The 16,132-nt window shown below is 41.3% G+C and overlaps 1 protein-coding gene across 5 annotated transcripts in view; it reads right to left on the bottom strand.

Annotated features, from left to right (window-relative positions):
• Positions 1 to 13,623, bottom strand: part of LYN (LYN proto-oncogene, Src family tyrosine kinase) — a 50,225-nt gene extending 36,602 nt beyond the window's left edge. The window contains exon 1 of one of the 5 annotated variants that reach the window (XM_015618455.3): positions 13,509 to 13,623. The gene's annotated coding sequence lies outside the window, so the exon portion shown is untranslated. Of the gene's footprint in view, positions 1 to 12,833; positions 12,993 to 13,326; positions 13,481 to 13,508 lie in introns of those variants that run through there. The other 4 variants (XM_015618451.3, XM_015618454.3, XM_015618452.3 and 1 more) reach the window with 4 other exon arrangements.
• Between the last annotated feature and the right edge of the window lie 2,509 nt (positions 13,624 to 16,132).

Below are 16,132 nucleotides of genomic sequence, written 5' to 3'. Positions count from 1 at the left end.
TTATAAAAAGTCCCTCTCCAGCTCTCCTGTGGGCAGTACCCCTATAGGTACTGGAAAGCTGCTCCCTGGAGCTTTCTCTTCTCCAGGCTGAACATCCCCACATCACTCAGCCCTTCTTTACAGGACGGGAGGAGTCATTCAGCAAAAATCCCACAACAGCTGACACAAGAACCGAAAACTTTTGGTGAGATAAAATATCTGGAGTTGCTGTACTGATGCTGTATTGATGTATTTCTGGAAATGGCAGACCCGTTCTGAGCAGCAATATCATATCATCTATCATACCATATATCATATAAATATTTTTTCCTATACTCCCTATTTAATTTTTCTTTTCTTACTAGATGAGGCTCTTTAGTGATGCACTAATCAACACAAACTAACACATTGCTATACTAAATGGCAAATAAGTGACTTAAGTTATCGCATCTCAAACTTCCAATAGGAAGGAGTGCTTTGGTAAAACTAATCCTATCAAAGTAAACATTTTTCTATATTCAAATGGCACTTTCCAACCTTTTCCTGCCTTGCCTTTAAGTGTCCAGGGAGAGAGTAACTTTATCCAGTGCTTGGCTAGAATACAGACTCTTTGCTCATAAATGATAGCATAGCACATATAACAAATATCATCATAGTTGATGACATGAAAGGTAGCTCTAACAGGGGTGGGAAGAATTGGCCAAGAAAAAAAAATCTTCTATTTTTCTGTAAATTCACTACAGTTTTGTCTAGATTAGTTAAAATCTTAGTTTCATGCAGGAATTTTGGAAGTGGTTAAAAAAAAACACATTAAAGTAAATAAAAACCAGCAAGAAACACTGAAAATAATGTCACTCTGGTAGTATAATGATGTTATAATGCTTCCAGAAGGATGAAAATAAAATCCTGAAACAAAATATCACATTGAAACAAAGTGGAATTTGTACAAACCACTGATCCTTGTTTATTCAACTGAAGAAAAAAAAAAATTACCAAAACACAAGAAAGTTAATCAACAGAAGACTGTAATTTTGCTAACATTGCATAACAGACTTTATATATTATGAAAATGTTCCAGATTCATTTAGTCAGTATTTTTGGCACTGATTTTAAACCAAGTCTTTCATTAAAATAACATCTGTTTTCTGACCTTATAATACTTGCTTCATTTTATTACAATCATTTGCCTCAACTGCATCCTCCAGGATTTTCAATCAATATCAACAATGAATTAATTCACTTTGCCAGCCTCAGGCAACCACATCTTCCATTTCCTCAACTTTTTTCCACTGTACTATATCTTTTGAAGGTAGGGGAAAAGGTCAAATAACATCTTAATTTGACATAACAGAATAAATACTTCTATCAAATTCTTCAAAGAGATCATATGACATGGAACAGAAAAGCTGTGCCAACACATTAACCAACTAAAAGCAAAGGTTCCCAAAATACTTTAAAGACTTTAAATTGTAATGCAAGCTATAAGTGAAAATGTCATTTTCTTGACTGGTAGAAACTCTCAGTAATGACAAACAGCAGCTTCATATAAACCAAATCTCCATTTCCAAACAAAAATTTGGCCAAACCACTACACTGAAAAGGATCAACATTCTTCCTAACTATTAGGAAGTGTCCCAGTCCAGCTAGCAAACCCCAAGGACAACATCTACTTTCCAAGTTGAGTGTATCTGTGACTCACACACTGGGCTTTTTTAGCTTTAAATTGATGATTTTGGCCAATAATGGTAGTGTGCTAAACTTTCAGTAGTCTATATTTGCCCTGCACTTTATGTACGCTATGTATGTTTATGCCTGCCACTAGGATAAGGATCCTTTGTCACTCCTTTTTAGTGATTAGAGCAGTAACTGTGGTACAGGAAAATGAGAAACTACCTATAAAAAACCAAAGGTGTCACAGTGAGGTCCAGAAGTAGCCCAAAGGTCTTCATCCTCATAACAAGCGACATGATAGAAGGATAGGACAAACTTCACACAGTTTCTCTGGAGAACACAAACCTGGGAACTATCCTTCTTCACTCCCCACTTACCCAGCTATTCATCCTCCCCTTCTCCTTCACTGACAAACACTTTGCCTTCCCAAACAAGGCATAGTAGAGAGATATGCAACCCATCCATTTTATGAGTCCAAAAGGCCTGGTTCATGCCCACAATGGCGTTACTCAGGTGTTGATTTCAATATACTGTTTGATGTATTGGAAAGCAAAGGTACAGCCAAACAAATCATCTGAGTATTACTGTGCAGAGCCCCATACCTGCAATTACAGTTTACACATGAAAGAGAAATAAGAGCTTCTCTCTTTTCGCTGAGCCTCAGAAGATAAGAAGAGACAAAGTGAACAACTTTTATAATGAGTTTGGGGAATCATCACCAGGCCGCACCATAATGAGCTCTTCAGCTGAAATTTGTTACTCTGCCTTCTCCAGAAGGTGCAAAGGAAGGTATATTTGCAGGTAGCAGCTGATACTTGAAACCTTTTTCTCCTTCAAGCAAGGCAGCCTAATGCTCAACCTCCACATGCCCGGACAAATGGATTGATGGGACTCTTGCTGAAGCAAATTATTAACAGCTACTATGCAGATGAGATCTCTTGCTTTGAAGCGTGCCTGTAATTCAAACCCATTGCTATATTGTAAATAGAATGCAAAGATCATGAACATAATGAAATTATCACAATGTAAAATCACAGAATTGTTAGGGTAGGAAAAGACCTCTAAGATCATCAAGTCCTACTGTCACATTTAGAGAGGTATTTCAGGGCTGGAGATCCTACCACTGCCCTGGGCAGCCTATTCTAACACCCAACCACACTGACAGTGAAGAAATTTTTCCTAATATCCCATATAAATCTTCCCTGGCACAACTTGAAGCAATTTTCTCTTGCCCTGTCGCTTGCTGCTTAGAAGAGATCAAAGCCTACCTGCAGACAACCTCCTTTCAGGGCATTGTAGAAAGTGATAAGATCTCCTCTGAGACTCCTTTTCTCCAGGCTAAACAGCCCCAGCTCCCTCAGCCACTCCTCATAGGATTTGTGCTCCAGACCCTTCCCCAGCTCCGTTGCCCTTCTCTGGTCTCACTCCAGAACCTCAATGTGTTTCTTGTGGTGAGGGACCTAAAACTGAGCACGGGATTTGAGGTGTGGCCTCAGCAGTGCTGTGTACAGGGGGATGATCACTGCCCTGCTCCTGCTGGCCACACTATTGCTGATACAGGCCAAGATGCCATCGGCCTTCTTGGCCACCAGGGCACAGCTGGATCATGTTCAGCTGCTGACCAGCACCCCCAGGTCCTTTTCTGCCAAGCCACTTTCCAGCCTCTCCATCCCAGCCTTTAGTGCTGTGTGGGGTTGTTGTGATCCAACACCAGCACCCACTATTTGGTATTGTTGAACCTCATGCAAACCATCAATCCAGTCTGTCCCAATCCCTCATCATGTCAATAAAAACATGATGGAGGACAGCAAATTCACAGCCACCAAGCCCTGATGAAGGGTTTGAGGGTGGTCTCATAGAAAGCATGCCACTTCTCCTTTGGGTTTATCTTCTGTTTTCAGTGTGTTTAATAAAAGAAATGGGGAACAGAACTTAAGTGCATATTAACTTGTTCTTTGAAATTCAGGTAACTATATCCCTAGGGAATAAATCAATTTTTATAAACCTTACCTGGTTTCATGTATTCTACAATCCACTTTCATCATGGATTATGACATCCGTGTCATAATCAGGGCAAAATGACTTCTGTGTCAATGTATCCTAACTGGAATAGCCTTGCCACTGTGTAACTCATATTACTTTGCCCCATACTGCATTTGTCATTCATTGGTCAGAAGGCTTCTCTATCTGCTGTAAACTCCATGTTTGAAAGCTGATATGTACTCATGACTAAACTTGCAACTAAAACATAGCATTGTTGTTGTAATACCATCATATTATGTCTTGAGCATGTCTAAAGCACTGAATTTCACAAAAGAGAAGCAGATTTTTTTTTCACTATCTTCAAACACCAGCATACATTTAAATTGTAAAAAAAAAATTACTCCTCCAGCAGATCATATTGTGTTTCATTAGCTTTACAGCACTAGATATACACAGAACTCTTCTGAAACAGAGGGCATTGTACTGGGTTATGTAACATGGATTCAAGAATGAATTCTATGCTCAGATAAAAATTTGGGGTTAAATCATTCATGCTGGTGTCAGCTAACACTCAGAGTTCCTCCTGAAAGCTTGCGAACATTGGACAAGTTCACTCAAGTTGCAAGAGGAAACTGCAAGAGCTCCCAAAAAAAAAAAAATCAGCGTCAAATCTGGTGCCACTAAATTACATGGCAGAAATGAATTTTTTTTCTGTTTATTCTTTGCAGAGATACTAGATCAGCATTCAGCACAAACTGTTGAAGAATCCACAGGAGGAACCGCCTTGTCTTGGTCTCACTGACGTTAAGTAGCAGAACCTTTCTTAAGTTCAAGGGTGTAAGAATATTCTCCAAGTTCTGGCACTTTACAGAAGCCTATTTATAACTCATTTATTTTATTTAGTTTTAAACTCTGTGTTAATTATATTCCTTCAAGCACACGAATTTAAACCAAGAATGTACCAGTTGGTTTCTCACCCAGCTTAGTAAACTGTTTCAAGCAACTGTTGCAATTTGTCACACATAGAGTAGCACCAAAGGGTATCATCTGAACCAACAGCTTGCTGCAAACATGATAAATAGAACTTAAAGAGCTCCATGATTAGCTATTTTGGGAGGTTTTAAGATTAAGTCCTTGAGATCAGAGGGTTTTTTTAATAGATACAAGGACATTTCTCTTAAGTGTACCAAACATATCCCGAGAGGCTGTAAAATTTCACCAACTTGGGTCTGGAAGCCTGTCATGTAAAGAGGGAAGCACACTCTAGCTGAAGTCCTGTAAAACTATATGCTCAAGCTGGGGTGGCAGTAAGAGTGTAAAAGGAAATACCTCCCTGAAGGAAATATGTCACTGAATGAACATGACTAAGAATTCACATCCCAGTTTCTAAGCATATTTTTTCACATTTATTGCACACATGAGCACGAATAAGAAGTTTCTCTAAAGTTAACCAAAATTAGAAATATTTTACATGCTTTCTGTTTTCATAAAGGAGTGAGAGTGAGAATCTGGAACCTCTATTTGAAGGACAGATTGCAAATACCTGGTGTGACAGGTCATTTGACTGTTCCTGCTGCAAAGGTTCTAAGGAAGAACTGGAGTGCTCCAATTTTAAACACAGGTATGTCTTTGCAGATGATCTTTCTCAAGGGCAAGAATGAACAGTTTCTCATCTTACCAGGACAGCAGCTACCAAGTATATTAACTTGATTAAAGTTTTCTTATATTTGAGAGAAATTATTCTATACTAAAGAGAAGATCTGACTGAGGGACTGCTTTAAAAATGCACGTTGCATTTGCTCAATATGCTAATTTATTTCATTTTCAAAAACTGATTAATAATTTGACCTCTGCTATTATTTTAACTTTGCCTTGAAATTTCTTGTTTTCTCACTCTAAAAACAACCAACATTTTTGTATTCACAATATACCACTGTTGGATTGTGCAGCACTTAGTATTTTGTGCTGTTTCTAGTCCTGCTTAATGGTCAGTTGGCAGCAGATGAAGACCTAGCAGTGACAACCACAGCAAGTTTCACTGAACCAGGCTCTGATCCTGCAAGTGACAGCACACAGGAGCTTGACAGACTTCAGGAGACTCACACCAGGGCTTTCTGCACAAAGGGCAGCACACAGACCTTAAAAAATAGGCCAACACTCACAATAACTCTAGCAGATTTAGACTCACGCTAAGCTGCAGGACCACAACAATAATTATTTTCACATTCATACTGAGGACAAGAATTTCATAGTGCTATTCCTACAGCCGTACTGGCTGCTCATTAAAGTTTGTAACCTGTGTAACTCCACACAGCTCAAGTATGCAGCTCACAGGCAGGACATGTGATTATGCTATACTTTGAAAAACTGCCTTAGATTGTGCACAAGCCCCAATGTTTAAATGTGACTTCAGCACTCATGGCCCCTGCAGCTGACTTTCAAAGCAAGAACTAAAACCAAATCGGTGCTCACAGTGGTTATCCAGGTTTGCTTCAGGAGAACAGTAATGAGTCCACAACTTGCATTTTAATTCCACAATATTAAGTGTTGTGCAAAGAAGGTGTTCTAAAAGCTGGTAAGACTTCTTCATTTTTTTGGCCATGCATGGGAAGTTCTCAGGACAACACAAACCATATGAGAAAAGGTATAGGAGAGGAGGCCAAAATCCCTAAGAATTCAGATTTGGAGTTGATAATGAGAAACAAATTAAGCAGGAAGACTGCAGAAGCAAAGAGACAAAAAAAGAAAAAAGAATCAAATAAGAATGCAAAGGATAAAAATAACTCATTGGGTAGAGACAATTATAGTTCCAAGGAAAACATATATTCTCAATCAGTATGACAGGATACGGAACATGTAATAAACATACGGATTCTGTGCTCCAAGGAGAAATTGCTTCCCTAAGTCATACCATACAAACCACCTGCTTTTATTGCAGGAGTAGGGAAAAGGACCTTTCATTCATCCAAACCTAGTCCAATACATCTGATTTGAATAACCTACTCAGATGTATTTTTGAAACTTGCAGCCTTGCTTAAATGCTCTATTAAGAGCAGAAGTATCCTACCTGAAGCATCCTTTTCCCACTTGTTCACTCTACCAAAACTCTTTTCTGCTAGTGCCAGCTCTATCGAACTAGGTTCTTTTACACTTGCACTGCCTTCTCAAAGCTAAATTCCTTAAGTTTCAGTTTCTGTGGGGTCAGTGTATGGGGAACACCAACACCAATGAGGACAGAGGATAATCCTGGAGCAAGAGCTGCTGTCTCAGCACCACATCCCCACAACACCAAGACTTGATTTCTTCTCCACAGGCCAGCACACATGCTGATAAATCCATGCTCTGCTTCCCTGAACCAGAAGGGTATACAAGGAGGGTCAATGCTGTCTCAAAAACATTTTACATGCACCACTACACAGCACACAAAAACCTGCATGCAACAGAAAAAAAACCTGGCCAGAGAAGGTGAAAGCAGCATCACAAGAAAGGCAGACAATGTGGCAGGGGACAATCCACACTGACCATTTTCAGGACAGAAACCCACTTTAAGTCAGTTTGAGGTCATATTTCTAAATCAGATGTGTCAAACAGCAGTTAGCTGTCTCTAAAGATCAATTACACCTACACATAAACTGCACTCTACACAGAAGAGTCTTGCTACACCTACAGAAGTACAAAGTTGCCCTTAGACAATGCACATAGACAATGCACATCCATAAAATACTTCGAAGACTATGTCAGTACTGCCAGGTTGGTACTCCACTGGACTTCATATCTCTTCAAGAGGCTGGGGGTATGTATTTCTGGATAAGTATTCCCTGATAAGTAGTTTACAAATGATAATTGGATTACGAAAGGTGCTAAGGCTTACTCTTCCAGAAAGGGAAAAAAAAAAATAAAATTGCTGCAGATGTCTAAACCAAGGGATGAAATAAACAAGTTTATAACACTGACAGTCCTGAAGACAAAGCTGGAGAGAAAGCAACAGCAGAATGATGTTGAAAAAAAAAAAAAAAAAAGAAAAAAAAAAGATGGGAGAAGACATGGATTAATCATGGTAGAGAGTACTCCTACAGCAGAGTGAAAACTGGAATGTGGATTTTCCCAGGAAACTGGGGAGAAAAATCCTCAAACAAAGAGCACATTATTACTAATGAAGACATTTGAAGCAGTGTGGTCAAGGACTTTTTAGGAAACACTGGTAAGCATTATGGCAGAGGGAAGGGAACTGCTCCCAAGGAAATTTAGGAGAAGGTCTTGAGATGAGGCAAGCTCTCCTGGTCAGGCATAGTGGGAGCACTGTTGTCTAGTGCCTGCCATCAATCATGCCATCTACATCCCAAGAGAAATGGGCTTAGAATTCACCTCAGTATCACTTGGTGCTTCTCCACTGGTGCCAGGACAGCTGCTGCAATCTCTCTTGAAGCCAGTGCAAATGCAGCTGTACTTGAAAAAGGAGGAGAAATTGCCCACCAGCAATCCAGCAGAAGAGTTGCTTAAAAGGCAGGGTTTCCAACACCCCTCATGGGCTGCAATGCTTCCCTCCAGCCTTTGCACAGTTCAGCACATCTTTTGCAATGGCAAGCCTGGAGTTACAAAAATGTGCTCTGAATCCTATTTGCACTTTCTGCTACATCACAACAGCACATTCAAATGACTCTTGCAATGTATTTTGAACAAGTCGAACACAGAACATCCAGTATAGGATTTCCTCTTTCTCCTGCCCATCCCCTTCCTGTTTGTTTACCAAAAACTTTCACTTCCTCAGTGAAACTGACACCAGCTCCGGCAATCACTTAACCCTGGTTCTCCAGTCTTTGTCCACTCACACCTGAATCACAGCTCCCCAGGGCATTTAGTACTTACTGAAGGATTTTAAAAATCCAGCAAAACACATGGTAAGACTGGGGCTGCCCCGGAGAAAATAATTTTCTGTGCACTGGATCTAATGAATACAAACCTCATGATTCTGGCAAGGGACATTGGAGCAGGCAATTTCAATATATGCAGTAGGTGTATATATTCAGATCTTTCCCTACTCAGTTGACACTACCAGGAAATATTCTTTTTGTCTGAATAGAGTAGAACTTAGCCATACATCAGACCTACTGATTTATAAATGTGTTACCACTATGTAAGAATTCACTCAAACATATTAACTCTTGCTATTAATTTTGTTCTAAGCCCCTAGTACAGTCATACATGGAAAGAAAAAACCTACTTAGCAGCCAAATATACTTCTGTACTAATTCCTGCGATACCATATTACTTCAGTTTAAACCTAAGTTAAAACCTGAATAAGATTTCATAAAAAAAAACCCCAAACCAACAGACTTGTACTCACCTATGTGTACAAACTAATGAAGGAAACATGAAAAAAGAGCAATAGATTGCAGATACCACATCAGAAAGCCCACTTAACTGATTATGCTTTTTTTTTATGAGCTTCCTGAAACAGCTTTTTTTAAACCAACAAAGGAGAAGTTAAAAGTACGTCGCAGAGGGAGTCCTTTCCCTTCAAAATTTTACCATTTCCATACTTAGAGCAGCCCTCTAGGACAAAGAAAACTGCAAGAAGTGCCATTGCAGAAGGGTAGCTGCATCCCATAGTTCAACGCCTTTGGTGAACTATCACATGTTCCAGCTCAAGATTGCACTATTTCCTATCACAGCTGGCGTTTGCAAATTAAAGTAAGAAACTCTACAATAGGTCAACCACAGGAAGAAGTAGCCTTCAGCCACATGCAGCAGAGACCATAGAGGAAGAAGGACACTGTTCAGCCTGTTTATCATTGGAGTCCTTTGAACTGAAGACGTAAGACAAGTGTGCTGTGCAAACACAGGAACCAATTGCAGATACTTAAGATGCCAGCAGTTTGAAAAAGATAGGCAGTGCTGACCTAAGGGAGAGCAAAGGCTGGCCTGCACAGTACTAGTCCAGCCTTTTAACCCACCAGAGAAATGAGATCTTCCCATTACTCCCTCTACCCTTCCCTAGTGTCCTCCTTCTTTTCTCCCCAGCAAAGTGTTACTGTCAAAATACCATTTCTCTTCTGACATTTGCCTAACAAAAGTAACTGATCTATTTACCTCTATGAGAAGTTCTTTAGGGCACAAAACAAATACAAGTATCTCATAAATATTTGGAGGAAATGCTTCCAGCACATGATGAGTTCTGCCTTCGTGTTTTGTTCCATGAACTCACGTTTTTCAGGAAAGATGCTGAACTCAAACGTGAATAATTCAGTCTCGGAAATTACAGCATTTAATGACAATGTCAACAGGAAATGTATCTGAATCAGGCAAAAATAAATATGAAAGCACAGACCTTTCCATCCTTCCCCAAAGGACAATGAAGTTTAAACTAGGAACAGTCACACTAAGGACAGTTACATTGCATTTGTCTTTTATTAGTACAGGCTGATTTATTTGAGGAGGCACCATCACTGTTTACAGGGTGGCAGACTCCTTCACCCTCTCTGCGTCATTAAAGACTGTTTTCATACAGATGCAATTTTACATTTTTATCTAGAGTTTCCTGTGGTATGGCTTAGCAAGTCTGGAAGACTTTCTTATTATACCATCATTCCTCTACTCTCATTAAAAAGAGGACAAAAATAAACGGGAGAAATAGGAAGTGGGAATGTGATCAACAGGACAAAAATCCCAATTCTCAGCTGGGTAACTGGTTTTTCTATAGAATGAAGTCTTTTTGCTTAGGGATGGAAATCCTACAGGGGCAATATTAAAATAAATGCTGCTTATAAATGCTGCTTTGGTGTAATTATTTACACACTCAGCTCTATAGCTTCAAGAGGAAGTATCATTCTCTGCATATAAAGGTCACACAACCCTCAGGATCCCTGGCCCACAGATTCTCCTTCCATCCCCTGCATTAGCACATGACAGCTCATACCCTTCTGGGATCTCTGTGGCAGCAGACATCCACCTCCATGCACAGCCATGTGACCACAGCAGATCGCTAGGAATCCTAGGTTATACCTAACGCCCACCCCATGAATTAGTTAATTAGTTAACATGTTAGTTAAGTTAGTTAGTTATTCCCCATGTGTTTGTCTTCTGTGTTCAATCAGTTTTGAAAAGGGCTCCCTGAACCCCAAGAGTAAAAATGGCTTTACAACTCCCTGGACAGAAGAAAAAAAATCTCTCAGTTACTCAGGATATGCACGTATGGGAAGGAGGAAAGGTCTCATCTCCTTCCCAGATTGTCTAGCCCTTTGAAAAAAACAAAAATTGTCTCACGATCAACATGTGTTCATCCCACAACCTCAAAGATTCCTATTAAGATTCAAAATAACATGCAGAATAGAGGTAGGCAAACACCTCCTTTTTGTAACAGCAATGGAATCACATCTGAGATTAAATACAGCAGCACTTAAACTTTCCCAAATAACTGCAGAGAGATCAATGCTGCTCCCTGATTTGCCCCACAGGAAGGGCCAGGTGTAGCATCTCTGATCTGGTGACAGACTGGACTGAGGAACAGGTACTAAGCTGAGCCAGGAAGACCTTGGATTTGTTTTCATTGCCTGTCACAGGAATTTTTTCCCTCAACACTTGCTGTTCTGTGTTGCCATTTAGCTCACAGGAGTCAAAAAGGCCATAGGAAGAGAGGTCACTTCAATTACATAGATAAACTGAGGGGTGACAGTACTATGAAATAGTTACTTGCACATTCATAAACACCTATCTATTCATAAATACCTGCAAGGAATAGTTTCACATTTATGGAAACTCTCTTGGAAAGGGTAACATTAACCCCCATAGTATTAAACAATTTAAAGGCAACAGGGTTTAACTTTGCGTTGTAAAGTTTCACAATTGATTGCTTTGTCAGAAAGAGTTATTGCACAACCCCACTGGTCAAGGGGCTTAAAAAGGAAAACCTAAACCTTACCATGTCTTCTGTATATTTCTGTAGGAAACACCTCTAAATATAGAGAAAAGCAGGATAACTTGAAGTCAGCCAACTAATGTACAGAGATGATCGTTCTGTGTCTTCATGGTTAAAAAGAAATTTCTCTCAACACAATTAAAATAGATTTTTATGTTATTAAATAAAGAATTCTTTCCTAACTAGCCTGTAGCTCACAAAGTTGAAACAGAGAAAAAAAAAAGCTTTAAATCTCAGAAGAGATCCATAAAATGATACATCTTTTGATCTCACAGTTCATTACATTCAATCCTTCTCCAAGGTTTCTTAACATCCTTAACAACTGTTAATAAACAGTATCTAACTGATTTCTAGCCTGTTGCTACTTTTTCAGAGAAAACAATTTGATTTTTTTTCCTCATCCATACTTTCAGTGCTGTTGATAGTACATATTAAAAAGATAACACCTATTCTGTCCTTGGGTTGGAAACAATCCAAACACAACACCATTTAGCAAACACAATTTAACTCTCCTTTTGGTAAAATTGAGCTATGTCTTCCCAACATAGCTTTGCAATTTCTCAACACTTCTGCTTTTTGTTTTAACTCTACAGTGATACTGTGCTGAGTGGAGATTTATCTACGTGGCACTTGTACTTTACAGATACTTTCAATTAACATTACTATTCCTAAATTGCAAAAGTGTTACAGGTACTTGATGGGACCAAGCTTAAAAATTTTAATTTTCAATTTGTATTCTAATGTCCTAAAATACATTAAGATTGGTCAGTGTTTCTCCAAAGGTGGGAATGAAAGGCAGGAGATATTGATTTGGGGTTTCAGATGAAACCAGCTTTGTGCTCCCTACGTATATCCGTGGGAATATAACCTGGCTAAACAAGTTTTAAGTGTTAATCCCTTTGGTCTTTAGTGCCAACAGAGGGGAGCAAGGCAGCAAGATGAGTTTGTGCCAACTCATTCACTGCAAGCAGTTGAAAGATGCAATTTCAACAGAAACTCTTAACTGCTTTACTGAAGGTCCAGCATCAGCTCCTAAACTAAAATTGTACGGAGTAAACCCTTCAGGACTGTTCCTCAGGAACACGGTACCTATAAGAGTAGTCTGCAAGAAACACTGGGCACCAAACATCACAATACGATTTTCTCATCTTTCTTTTAACTCCAAGCACACCTGAACATAAAATTAAGAGGAAGAAGCTCTAACTTGCAGAACGCACCAGAAATTACGCTCCTAGAAAGAAAGCAGTGTAAGAAGGGATACCCAGGGATCATCACATCACCTCACCTCAGTCAAGGCTATCGTTTTGGCTTGAAACGCCGGCTGCAGACTTTAACCAGCTAATATCACACGCTCCTCGGCACGAAACAGCCAAAAGGCACCCGAGCCCTCCGGATCCCAGCAGAAGCCAGGCGGAGAGGTGTGAGATAAATCATGCTTTTGAGAATTATTATTTTACCCCAGACGCGGTTATTTCCCTTAAGACCCAATCCAGTCCTACCGGGCAGCTCGGGCGGCAGCGGCACCTCCTCGCGGGGGCAGAAGCGAGGGAGAGCCGCCCGGGCAGCGCCGGGTCCCGCCGCACCGCCCCTCACCGCACCGCACCTCACAGAATCGCACCACCCCGCACCGTACCTCACTGCACCGCTCCGCACCGCACCTCACAGAACCGCGCCGCCCCGCACCGCACCGCTGCGCACCGTTCCGTACCTCACCGCACCTAACCTCACCTCATCGCACCTCACAGAACCGCACCGCCCCGCACCGCTCCGCATCTCACCTCACCTCCCCGCACTGCACCGCACCGCCTCGCACCGCGCTTCGCCGCAGCACACCGCACTTCACCGCCCCACTCCGCACCTCACCGCACCGCGCCGGGAGGCAGCGCGGCCGGGGCGGCTCCGCGGCACCCCGCGGGAGAAGCGGGGCGAGCCGGGACCGCCGCCGGGGGAAGGCACTTACTTTCCCGGGTGCGCAAGCCGAGCGGCAGCGAGCGAGGCGCAGCGTGAGGCCGGAGCGCGGAGCGGGCTGTCCCGGCGGCGGGGCCGGAGCGCGGCTCTCGCTGCGCCGCTGTCGCTGCGCGGGCGGGGCGCGGCCGCGGCTGGCTCCCAGCACGGGTACTTCCTGCTGCCGGGGAACATTTGCATGCGGGGGACAGCGGGGACAGCGGGGGGCGGCTCCGGCTCCTCCGGCTGGAGCCCGAGCCGGGGTGTCGGGGGTCAGCCCCGCCGGACCGCCTCAGAGCGAGCCTGCTCTAGAAGTTACAGCTAAATAAAACCATGTCTTTGCCGAGTCTGAGAGGCAAAAAAAAAAAGGCTGTCTTGCTCCACCGACAGCCAAAAAACCATCTTAACTTCAAAAATCCGCTGTAAGCAGCTTCTAAGGTCCGTTGGAGGCTTGGTTGAGAGAAACAAAGAACAAGTTAGCTTATCTTTCAATGTTTTTTTTCTTTCAAGAATGATTTACTAGCCTGGTGAAAAGTGAAATAAAAATTTCCCAGGTCAGCAAAACAGGAAATATGAATGCATGGACATAACAGCCAGAGGATGCAGGTGAAAAGCTTTGCAAGAACTAGAGTCAAGGTGTCATGTGTGTACTGCCAGACCACGTGGGCGAATTCAGGTCACGGAGATTTCTAAGGCAGAATTAAAAATGAAAAACATTTAAGCTTTCCATATGAAAGTGTTTAGATAATGGATCAAGTTTGGGAAACAGTCTAAGTGTAACAAGACGCAAGACACTCAAAAGCACCTCTGTACATTTCTCGAAGTCCCCCAGTACAGCCTGTGGGTTGGAGTGGACTCGGGAGCTGGTGAAGACTTCTAACATGACACCCAAAGAGCTCAAAAAAGCTCAGTGCAGCTCACACCCTGTTGGGTTTATGAGGAGAACCTGCCTAACTCACAGGACTCATAGGACTCGCAGATCGCAGGTGCTGATGCAAAGGCTGGCCAGTCACAGTGATGTGCAGCTGGCACAATCACTTCACTCTGCTTGGTGTGTGCTGCAATCCCATCTCAGTGCCCTGGCTCCAGCACAGGCCCCTGCCTTGATGCTCTAGGAGACTCAGTCCATAGAAGCAGTGAGACCATAATCTGTTACATTTCTTAATCAGTCCCAGATGTCCCTGGGCATCTGTGGAGCTCTAAAATCTAGTGGGCAATCGTTTCTGATCTTCTTTTCATTGTATCATCAATGATTAAAATAATATTTGTGTAAATACTCAGACCGGCCTCTAAAAGTATTGTAGGGTGAGACAATAGGGAATTCCTCAAGTTCTGTTAATAAAAAGTTGGCAAATGTTTTTCTCTCTTCCTCCAACTTAGGTAAAGGTATTTCATGATGACAATAATAAAAAATAACATAAAACATAAAAATAAAACCAGACAACAACCTTTTTCCCAATGAAAAGTTTATGCAGAAAGGAAAGATCTGACTAAATATACATTGTCTTGGGTTTGGGGATTTCTTTTGGTAGGAAATCTGGATTCCAAAAGTTTATGTAAAATGAGTTATTTCTGTTTGGAAGAACACTGTTAGTACCTCATGTTTCCATTTTTCTCTATAGGGAAGCACCTTGATCTTGTACCTTTTCTCTTTGAGAAATGGTGCATAGCTCCCGTATCTGTCTAGTTCTTCCCCCTTTCCTCTTTATTTCTTCATTTCATTATCAAGTATTACACTGAGTTTAAAATTCTTCTTCTAACAAAGCATTGATGAAAATAAAATTTCATTTCATAAGCGCACAATAGATTTCAGAAGTCTAGAAGAATACAATCTTATCTATAATGTGAATAATCTGGAAAAATAAAAGAGTTGCTGAATTACCCTTAATAGAGGTATTATTATTATTGCTGTGCAGTTGTTAATTAGTAATAGAACAAACTCATCAGGTCTGCCCTAAAAGAACTAATATGAAGAAGGGTTAGAGGAGAATAAATACACTGTACTTTATAATTTATTTTTTTTAAAAGACAGGTTAGTGTCATTTGAAATGTCGTAAGTTTATGTATCCTTATTCTCACTCTTAAGAAGAACATGTACAAAATCTACTTTAGAAAGCATAAGCAGGAAAGGAACTCTCTCTCTCATTATATATTCATCAAAAGGGGAAAAAAGAGCTGATTCCAGCCTCACTACATCTGTAGATCAGCTGTTCATCACGTTTTAAATACCTTTGTGCACAGATCAAGAGAGTTGGGGGATGGTGTAAAATGGGGCAAGATGAAACTTCAAGCCTGTCACTGAAGGGGAAGTCCTTGCAGGAAGGACTGTGAGTCACATTACCCAGCCAGTGTTCATGCCCAGAAATTGATTTCCCTCTTTGGGAAGATTTGATTCCCAGACAATGTCTCTGCTGCTGATTTAAGCATGGCTGCAAAGCAGGGCTCCAATATGGGGGCCAGCTGGCAATGTAGGAGTCCACATCCGTGCTCTTGGCATCCAGAACATGGGGACTACCCCAAACTGGCCCATGTGTCCTGCTTTCTGCTGGGATAGAGCTCATTTTCTTCTTACTAGCTGGTACAGTACAGTGTTTTGGATTTAGCATGAGAATAATGTTGGTAACACATTGTAGTTTAGTT

Source organism: Parus major, chromosome 2 (assembly GCF_001522545.3).
Source record: "Parus major isolate Abel chromosome 2, Parus_major1.1, whole genome shotgun sequence".
In the NCBI taxonomy this organism is placed as follows: Eukaryota; Metazoa; Chordata; class Aves; order Passeriformes; family Paridae; genus Parus; species Parus major.
Note: the sequence above shows the minus strand (reverse complement) of the source record. Positions and strands in the feature narration are given on the sequence as shown.